We start from the raw sequence: 10,696 nt of genomic DNA on the forward strand, positions 1-10,696 counted from the left end.
TCATAAAATTTGTATTATACCGTTAATTTAAAAAAAAAATTATTTGATATCAGAAAGACATTCTTCGTATTCAGAATGCAAATCGATATGTCTGATGTGCTCTCATGTCCCACAAAAAATACTGTCGAAACGCTCATTCCAGATCCCTTAATGTCATTAAACACGTCAAATAATTTGAATACGCATAGTCTAGTCTCAACGATAAAATAAGTTCAATTGAAGTGTTGTGTGAAAACTCCTCAAATTGAATTATTACCTCTTTACTAGTGTCCCCAAATACAACGTAAAAACCACTAATTTACATTGTTTACACAACATACAGATAATATCATCACTTCCGTTGCTGATGGGCAGAGCGATTAACTGTAAACCGTTGACAAGAGCGTACTTGCGCGATTGACAAGGCGCAACTTGCGAGTATGGCGACAGAAATAACAACACGTACGGCGTGTAAAGCACACATAGTAGGCCTACGCTTCGGATCGGAGGCGCATTGTGAACATCGCGGAAGTATGCTCTCGTTTTACAGCATATTAAAATCACGGTATAGTTACTATAATCGATAAGTCGCTATAATCTGAGGCAGAATTTAAAAGTCCGAGTACATTTTCGGTCTGGTTGGCAGGATGTCAGACGCAAATTAGTCTTTTTAATTCGGGCTCAGATTATAGCATGCCCTCGAGCGTCAAGTCGCAAGCCATACATGGCCTTTAATGCAACTTTGACCAAAGGGCCGTTCATATTACGCCACAATTGCGGTGCGGTGCGGTGCCGCACTGCAGAATAAATGAAGTTCAATACATTTTAACTTGGAAATGCGACGAGTAGCGTTGAGTTGAGGCAAAAAGTAATCGATTTATCGGTACCGCATCGCACTGCATTGCGGCGTAGTTTGAACGGACCTCGACGCTGCAACAATAAGGCTTTTTGAAGTATGACGGGCACAAATGGAGATGGTGTACTTTTATTTGGGTAATCTTGTGTATGCTTTCTTTCAGCATACAAAAGATTACCCAAATCAAAGTACTCCTCTTTGTGCCCGCCATACTTCAAAAAGGCTTAATATAAATCAGCGATTGTGGAAACGCACTCAGCGAATACTAGTGTGATTATCATGGAGCTATTAAATACACTGGTGAAGTGACGTAGTTAGTCGGATTAACTACCATAGCAATAGATGAATAAAATTTTGACTGTATCCCCCGTATGCCTACAACGTCCATGCGGTACCGATGCATTGAACCATATATTTTATGTCAAAGAAATGCTAATCACTTGCACCTGTAAGATTAGCCTGTTTGAAAAGAGCGGTATTGTATTCAATCTATTATATGATTGAAGACAGGTGATGAGTGTAACCTGCTGTAGTGCAGAGCGATCTATTCAAAAATTGTATTAATCTATTGCTATGGTAGTTAATCCGATTAGGACGTCACTTCGCCAGAAACAAAAACATCTTAACATGCTTATGAGAAATGTTTTAAAATAAAAGTCTGATATATAATCACAGCTATTTTAAACTTAAACCTTATATTTATCGAATAGACAGTGAGCACCTTGTCCGACAATGTTGTAAAACTAGCATGTTTACCAGTACAGTGCCTGTGGTCTTCAGTTTCAATGTGTCCCCTAGTCTTGTTCTTCCTCTTCCTGTTGGGAGCCACGTTCATTTTCGCCGCGCTCATCATCCTCCAATTCCCCTACAGGTACCGCTGCATCCACATTCCCAGCTTTCTATAGATAATAAAATGGAAAACAATCTATTTATAAGCATGATCATCATTTTGGGAAACATCATTTTTAAATTGAACTGAAACCCGATTCCCCTTAAATCTATCAGCTCACTAAAATAGCAGCCATGACAAAATATATATAAATAGGCATAAGAAATTCTATGAATAAAAAAATACTATCAGGTTATGGTCACCCTTAGATATCCAGACAACTTATTTATATTATCAGTATCATTAATTCTGAGTAATTTTCAAGGTCTGTATAAACCATAACGAAATCATAATGCGCGCGTGGGTGTGTGTGTGGGGAGGGGGCATGGTGCCCCTACTGAACCTAAGAGAAGTGAAAATAAACAAAAATGCTCCATAGAGAAAGAAACATCACGTAGGTGTGTGAAATGTAAGGACAAAAAAGTATGTCTCAGATACATTTGGTAAAATAGCTTTGTGCTATGCTTTATTATTTTTTTAAACATTATTTTTAAAAGAAAATGAGCTGTGCGATATGCGATATTTTTTTCATTTTACATTCAACGAACAATATTTATGCACTTTTGATATTCAGATACAGAAACATAGTAATACACTGCAAAAACAGTGTCTAGAGATTGAACACTTTTTTTTTGTCCTCAATTTGTAAATACGTTTAAAACCTAAACACCAATGTCAAATTTCAAAACATCATATGTTTAATATCTAAACACATTAAGACATATTAATTCCCAAACATGTTTAGCATTTAAACGTGTTTACAAATAGAGGACAAGGTGGTGTCTAGAATGAGTGCTTATATTATAATCCCTAGACATTGTTTTAGGCCTACATGAATTAAATAAATGAATTTGGCATTTCAGCAATGATATTTGAACTTACTTTATACTTTTTTCCACCTGGAAGATTTGGTGTTCTTTTCAGATAATCTCCAAGTCCCTTCTCTATCTCAACCTCCTTAGCTTGAGGATGATTCTTCATGCAAGCTTCTATAGAAAGGTGGAAATGATATGAGTTCAGTATTAAATTAAACTCCTTTATCAAAATAAACGGTCTGTATCTCAATATTAGGATTTTCCAAAAGCCTACATGTCGACGTGTTACCATACGTGCGGTCTGTGGTCTTAGGGGAAATATTTTTATTTGATAAGTTTATGAATAAAGTATACACATATAATCTAAAATAACAAAAAAAAAACCAAGTTGGAAACGTATGTCCGATTTAGAAGTCAGATTTAAATATCCATATTTTAATTTTATAGTCACAGAATATGAGTATATTACACCCACTATGATTGGTTCAGACAGCATGACAAATTATATGCATTCTGTTTAGGCTTAGCCGATCTTAGCTCTATGGAAGCTTATGGATCTGTTTTCTCACCCAAAAGGAAAGGCCTGCGTGATTTGACATATTATGTTAATCATAGATTGTATCTTGGGCCTATGAAACTTACTGACGATAACTTTGTAGAAACTTGAAAGGGCTATCTTTAATGCTCAGCTTGCCTTTTCTCCCTATACACTGTAGGAGGACCACAAATTGTTCGTTCCCAGCTTCCTCATCATCCTCCTGATGGTTTCGTTGAGATCATGTCCTCCAACAAGACTAAGGTGTCGTATCTGGAATAAAGACATATGAATCAAAGCTAAATATTTTAATGCATTATCGCATGGAATTTGGAAGTCAATATCGTTTATGATGTTGCCGTTGTTGATGGTTCAGTATCTTGTGATACTTTGACCCACAACTGAATAAAGTTATTGTGATTTTCATCGCAAGTGCAAAATGTCAAACATAGGCCTATTTTGAATTATGGCCTATTTATAAATGATCATGATTATTAGTACTTCAATTGTGTAAATCAACCACAATTTCATATTGTGTACTTTTGAACACACGAAAATTGCATCTTAATTCATAATTTTGTTTTTAAAGCTAGTATAGGGTGGAGGCAAGGGAACATTTTGCACAGGTTATGATTGTTTGGTATAAAATGACAGTTCCTGAGAAATATTAAAATATTTAAAGAACCTCTCGTGTCTATTCGATATTCCTATATTAAAATACATGTATATAGACATATTTTTGGCTGAGTGGAGTTTTAATATAAAACCACATGCGGCCCTCATGTGCATGTTTTGCACAAAGCAAAACTTATAGTTAAGGGCTGGGGTATGAACGTTTGGACAGTATTTATTGTGGGACATTAGAGCACATCAGACATATCGAATTGCATTCTGAATACGAAGAATGTCCTTCTGATATCAAATAATTTTGATTTTTGAAATTGCAATGTAATACATATTTTATGGCAAATCATTAAAATTGACATTTTGATATTTAACAGTACTTGAAGTAAACTTTACAAATCTGATGATTTATACTTAAAGTGTATGTAGGTGGGATGAAAAGCCGACGATCAATTGAAAATTTTGACATTTCGTATTGAAGATATGGATTTTTTCCCAAAACACCAAAAAAAAGTCTTTTGGGAAAAAATCCATATCTTCAATATGAAAGGTCAAAATTTTCAATTGACCGTCGGCTTTTCCTCCCTGCTACATACACTTTAAGAATATGTCATTAGATTTATATAATTTACTTCGAGGATTGTTATATATCAAAAATTTGAATTTATATCAATTTTTTATAATTTGTCATAAAATTTGTATTATATTGTGATTTTCAAAAAATGAAAAATATTTGATATCAGAAAGACATGCTTCGTATTCAGATAGGTCTGAGGTGCTCTCATGTCCCTCAAAAATACTGTCGAAACGCAATAAACGCTCATTTTAGATCCCTTAAGAGTGCACCAAAATATTGACATAGTTTTTTGTATTTCAATCAGGTACAATAAAAAGCTATCTTGTCATGTTTCTTTACAAAGTTCTAATTGATAACTAACTAAACAGCAGATTGCGTAACTCTATCACTCTTTAAACAAATGATAAACTTCAATGTTGCAAAATATGGAATATGGATATTTTTCGACAATGTTCTTAGCACATCGAAAAATGTTTCAACAGAACGAAGGACAATATCTTGAACTTCTGAACCAGCAGTTTCAGACCTTAAGGCCTATATGATTTTATGACATGTTACATGTACAAAATAAGTAATTGTCTTGCTTTTAAAACTTTATACGAAGGAGAACAACTAAGATTACAAGAGATGGTAATCTAATACTAATGGATATGCGTTTTCCCAGTCGCCACCCAAACAGGGTAGTGGGTTATGTATTTTTAAATTGTGATCTGTTTAATTGATAAAATGTCATAGTTTGTTTTGGTGTCATTTGAAAGCTAAAACACCACTAACATTAGTAACCCAGCAAACACAAAACGTTTTCGACATCATTCGCAAAAGGTTATAAAAGGTTGTCGGAAAACGTTTAAATGTCGGGTTATATAAAGGGTACATTAATGGTGTAAAACGTTTTCTTAACATTAAATAACATTTGTTGGTAATTTACTGCACAGCAAACACAAATGTTTTACAAAAACATTTAAATGTCGGGTTATATAAAGGGTATAAAAACGTTTTAATAACATTCCAAAAACATTTTGAAAACTTGGTACAAATCATTCGAAACAGAATGTTATTTTGAGGTTGAAAAAATATTTTGCAAAAAATGTTTGCCCAAAATATTTACAATAACGTTTTAAAATGTTTTCACGACCTTTATATAACCCGACATTTAAATGTTATTAAAACGTTTTGTAAAAAACATTTTAAGAACATTTCTGTGTTTGCGGGGTGCAAATATTTTAACATAATGTTATTTAAGTGTTGACAAAATATTTGGCCAAAAATGTTTGCAAAAAAGTTTACAATGACATTTCGAAAACATTTTAAAAATATTGTTGTAGTGTGTTTTCATACAAAACGTTTTAAAACGATTTCATGACCTTTATATAACCCGACATTTTAATGTTATTAAAACATTTTACCGGAACCAAAACCCAAAATATAACTTATTTAAAACGTTTTAAAAACGTTTTTGTGTTTACTGGGAACAACCCTGTAAATATGAACAATGTAGCTTTTCAACTACTGGAGATGTGTGGTTGATCGAAAGTTGTGAGGGAAGGATGGGGAAGAGGAGCACACAAAGTCTATGGGAACAGGGCGTTTCGCATGTGTAACTTGAATAAATTAATGACTACAGGGGCTACATGAACTTGATTTTGGTCTTAATTTACAGCTAAAAAATTCTACTTGTTGTTTTTAATCATTTTGAACTCTTATGCATGCATACCTATAGGGCTAAAGAATCGTACTGGTCATCGATCTCTTTGATTTTTTTAATTCAGTGCTTTCAGGCAACACAAACCTAATTAATTACACTAACAATAAAAACAAATGTGTTCCACTTCCAAGCAATCAATATACATCATTATTCATTTGCAATCATTTCATAAATATTCCAACATTCCATTGTTTAGGGCAAAAATTAGCGTACTTGAACTTCTCTGGGTAATATATGATTTATAGGTCATACCATCTGTTGTTTTTAACCATGGACTTGGAGTTTGTGACTAACCCAGAACATATGTCAAGACTGAGGTGGTACAGGTGAAGTTCTGGGTGCACAAAATACACCTCTGGGTGCAATAACCGGCAACATGATAATCATTTCAATGGATTTCCAGTAAACCCTTCTGCCTGACTTTAAAGTAATTATTCAAATTATGAGGTTTTGGGCGCTAAATACTCCCTATTAATCACATATTGCTTACATATTGGGTAACCACGGCCACTCTTTTTTGCACTTGTAATTAATAATGTTACTTCTCACGTGTTCTGTTTTTATAATTGATGACTTCTCTTACTACTTTCAGGAATTTGCCTGTGTAAATATACATGATATAGATGAGAATAATAATATAGCCTACTTGTAATTAAATCAGGTACTAAGTTGTCCGACGATCTGATGATCGAGTGTCATGAGTGTCATGCTAATCTAATACTCATCTAACACATTATGTCAGATAGACTTATGAAATAGGTATAACAATTTGACAAACAAGACAAAACTCAAGTCAATAAACCACCTTGAATTTCAATCAAATAATTAATTGTAGGCACGGCCTTTCGATTCTGACAACATCGCCGATCTATTTCAATTTTGAGATTGCAATTTTATAAAGCTTTCAATCACGACGAATAGGCCAGCTATACGAATGCATCACGAACATACAAGTATTTTATTTAGTAGTACCAATACGGAATTAAACCATGAATATCATCAAACCTTACAACATACTTTTAAGTCAAGAATGGTAAATAATTAGAAAAACAATATCCTATTAAAAACATCTTAAGTCCTCAGCTTTTAAAGACTTTCCTCGAATTCAAATTACATCAACCGTCATTATATTGTGGATGCCATATGTTACTCATTGTACTTAAAACTTCACTGATTAAATTGACTAAAAACATACACGCTTTAACATGTTTAATGCAAATATAGTAATAATAAAATACAATCTTACCTTTGTTTGGTAGAACTGAAAGAAACAGATGCAAATAGTTCCTTTTGATGAGCAACTTGATGTATATTCCTTAGAACAGCATGCCAGCATAAACGATCGTGTGAAACGTATAATTTTTCACATTCCAGGTTTGAATTTTGGGTTGCCAGACGATTCACAAAACCATAAAACTTTTATATAGGTCACACATAAAGATGTCAAGCAAGTCAAACACCCGGGTCATACATCACAATCTCTAAGACACAGTTCCTCACTAACCAGCAGCTTATGCTAGGCTTAGGCTGACTTTAAAATGTTGGTTGCAAAAGCTTAACTCTACAAATTGAGATCAACGTCCGAGAAGTGATGTTGTCGAATGCATATAATTGAACCGTGCTGTGATGAAGAGATTGTTATAATAAAAAGGACTGCGTGAAACACTTGCGAAATTACATGTTTCCTGATTGATGCACATATAATAAAGAATTAAACAGTTAAACTTGTATTCATCAACAATATACAGACATCATTGACTTCACAATTGCTGGGATTTATATGCGCGCACAGCAGGCGAACATTAAGTTTCATATTTTGAAGTGAAAGTTGATACACATTTGGGTTCATTTCACGAAAAAGCAAAAAAATATGCAATTTTACACTATTTTATACCAAATCAAGGCGTTTAATGCTATCTATAAACAACAAGGAATTTTTCTTTCACTTTTTTCTTCTTTGAGATGTCGGGGGGGGGAGGGGTTTTCATAAGAATTCAAGGAATTATTTAATCCCTGTTGATTTAATATTTAGTCGGCTTTGTCATGTGTATCTTGTCTTTTTTTTTACTTTCTTCAATCCTTCGATTCCGTCCTTTTCCTCAGTCATCTGACATGATAGCTCCTCTTTTTCCTTTCTTTTAATTGCTGACGTACCAGATATCAGGGTATGACATAGACAAATTGCTTTTTACCGGTCAAGTTTACGGGGAGATGCGCGTATTATTCACACAAATCTTGTTATACTATTTTAGCCCCCAATCACGGTGAATTGGATGTGAATATGAACTGAGGTGAATTTGAATTCGATGAAGTACGCGGAGCGCGAGAAAATTTCAATTCTAAACTAGACCAGGGAAGTGTTTGCCGAAAACAGGGTGGGGGTGACATTTGATATCCCAAAGTGTATGCGGACGTGTCCCCGCTGTCCCCAGGATTTACGACCATACAGTGCCTTAAACCAGAGTAGGCTACGTGTTAAAACATTTTGATAATATGAAATAATAATTAAACGCTTTAGAAAGACATTTAATTGACGTTGTACAAAACGTTGGAAATAACGTATTATAAACGTGGCAAAATAACGTAAAAAATCGAAATATTTTGTAACGTTTTAAAAACGTTTTCTGAACGTCATGGTAAAACGAACAATATTTTAACCAAGTCAAAACGTTTTTAAAACGTTTTTAAAACGTTTTGGAAGACGAAGACGTAAAAGACCAAACTAGAACCTAGAGAAAACGTTTTCTAAACGTTTTGTGTTTGCTGGGTATAGACGCTGGAGAGGGTTGGTTTTGTAATTGAGCTGCTTTCTGCAACTATTTTTCTACATTTTCAGCTTCTGAAAAACTTTTACCAACGGGAGTGAAAAAACAACGCTGGAATGGATCACGCGTCCGTGACGCGCTACGGTTTTCTTCATGGAGGAGCGGCCGCAAGTTAAGTTTTTATTTTCCGTTTCATGCCGAAAAATTACCTGAAAATCATGGACATAAATTGGAATAAAACATCTTGTACCCTCCGGACATCTGATGAGAATCTTTTTGAGAACACTCACCGTAGAATAAATCATCAATATGGTCCCGGAGTTCCATCAACCAAGAAAAATCAAAATGGTATTATCTACAAATGTACAGGTGTAGGAATGTCAACTATCACCTTGTACGAATCTACACAAACGATTCATGTACAAGGAAATGGATATATGTACTGGGTAGAAAATGTTTTACCTTCGCTGTTGACTACCACTCATTCAGATGAAGAATATACAGTAAGTGCTTCTGAAGAACTTAAATCGATAGAACTTGCCCCTACTAGTCATGACGAAGAACTCTCACCTACTGATCTTGCTCCGCCTACATGTCCTGATAAAGAGGATCATGTTCTGGCTGTTGCAACTCCTCAAGTTGCAAACACAGTCCTGCCTGCTCCTGTAAGGAAGCCCATTCACAATGCTAATAACTCTGATGATTCATGTTCGTGTACCCAAGCCGTTCATGACGAAGAACTCTCATCTACTGATCTTGCTCCGCCTAGGCCTACATGTCCTGATAAAGAGGATCACCCAGCAAACAATGTAATATTGGCCCAGTAATGGCTTAAACCGGTCTACTTCTGGCAATACCGGACACGGCTGACGGAATAACGCCAGTACTTGGTCCATTATTGGGCCAATTGAAGACTACCTGAATATGGCATCGAGCCGGCATGTACATACTGGCCCAGTTGCGGCAGAAACTTGTTGGCCGGGCTTGTAGGCCCCGAGTACCGGCCCTGTATTGGCCCAGTGTTGCATTAATGTGGGCGTGGTCTTGAAACCCTGACATTTTTTACTATCAAAATACAATATTTGATCATTATCATCTTCATTTTGAAGGGCCACATGTTATTATCCGGGGTTATTATTATTATAAAGAAAAGGCAGCGAGTTTACGCTTGTTCCGAATATTTCATTTACTGCCTTGTAAAGAATCTACGTGAGTAAGGCATAATTGTTTTCTGATGACACCATAGAATATATATTTCATTTATCAATGGCTCAGTTTTGTGAGCTTAGTTTGTTATCGAACTTTAATACTTTGCACATCAGGTAATACCAATTCAATTATGCTGAGTGCAAGTAAGTTTCCTTTTCAAAGGAAATATCTGGTTGAACAGGTGAAACTGACCAATAATGCCTGAACCGGGTAAAAGAGGAATAGAAGAACACTGCACAGCTAGACGTGGACCAAAAAAATAAAATAAAATAAAAAGGACCAAAATTGGACCATTACCGTTTACTTACGGTTTCATAATGGGAATATATTGGCAATATTATATTGGCCCAGTACAGTACTGAATAAATTGGACCTGTACTGGGCCAATTTCAACCCATTTTGGCCCAGTGCTGGCAATATCTATTGGGCCAGTCGAATGCCCGTGTGCACGACCGTACCGGACCAATACAGGCTGCCATTCTTGGTCCATTATAGCAGCTTTTATAGAGCCAGTATCGGGCCGATTGTATAATGTTTGCTGGGCATGTTCTGGCTGTTGCAACTCCTCAAGTCCTGCCTGCTCCTGTAAGGAAGTCCATTCATAATGCTAATAACTCTGATGATTCATGTTCGTGTATCCAAGCCGTTCATGACGAAGAACTCTCATCTACTGATCTTGCTCCGCCTACATGTCCTGATAAAGAGGATCATGTTCTGGCTGTTGCTCCTCCTGCATACCCTG

The 10,696-nt window shown here is 35.4% G+C and overlaps 1 long non-coding RNA gene across 1 annotated transcript; it reads right to left on the reverse strand.

Moving 5' to 3' along the window:
- Positions 1 to 1,039: 1,039 nt before the first annotated feature.
- On the reverse strand, positions 1,040 to 7,613 carry LOC140169930 (uncharacterized). Its single transcript, XR_011861434.1, has 4 exons — positions 7,227 to 7,613; positions 3,182 to 3,347; positions 2,607 to 2,713; positions 1,040 to 1,734 (listed from the first exon to the last, which is right to left on the reverse strand). It is a non-coding gene; the product is annotated as an uncharacterized lncRNA (long non-coding RNA).
- Positions 7,614 to 10,696: the final 3,083 nt, after the last annotated feature.

Source organism: Amphiura filiformis, chromosome 14 (genome assembly GCF_039555335.1).
Source record: "Amphiura filiformis chromosome 14, Afil_fr2py, whole genome shotgun sequence".
Lineage (NCBI taxonomy): Eukaryota > Metazoa > Echinodermata > Ophiuroidea > Amphilepidida > Amphiuridae > Amphiura > Amphiura filiformis.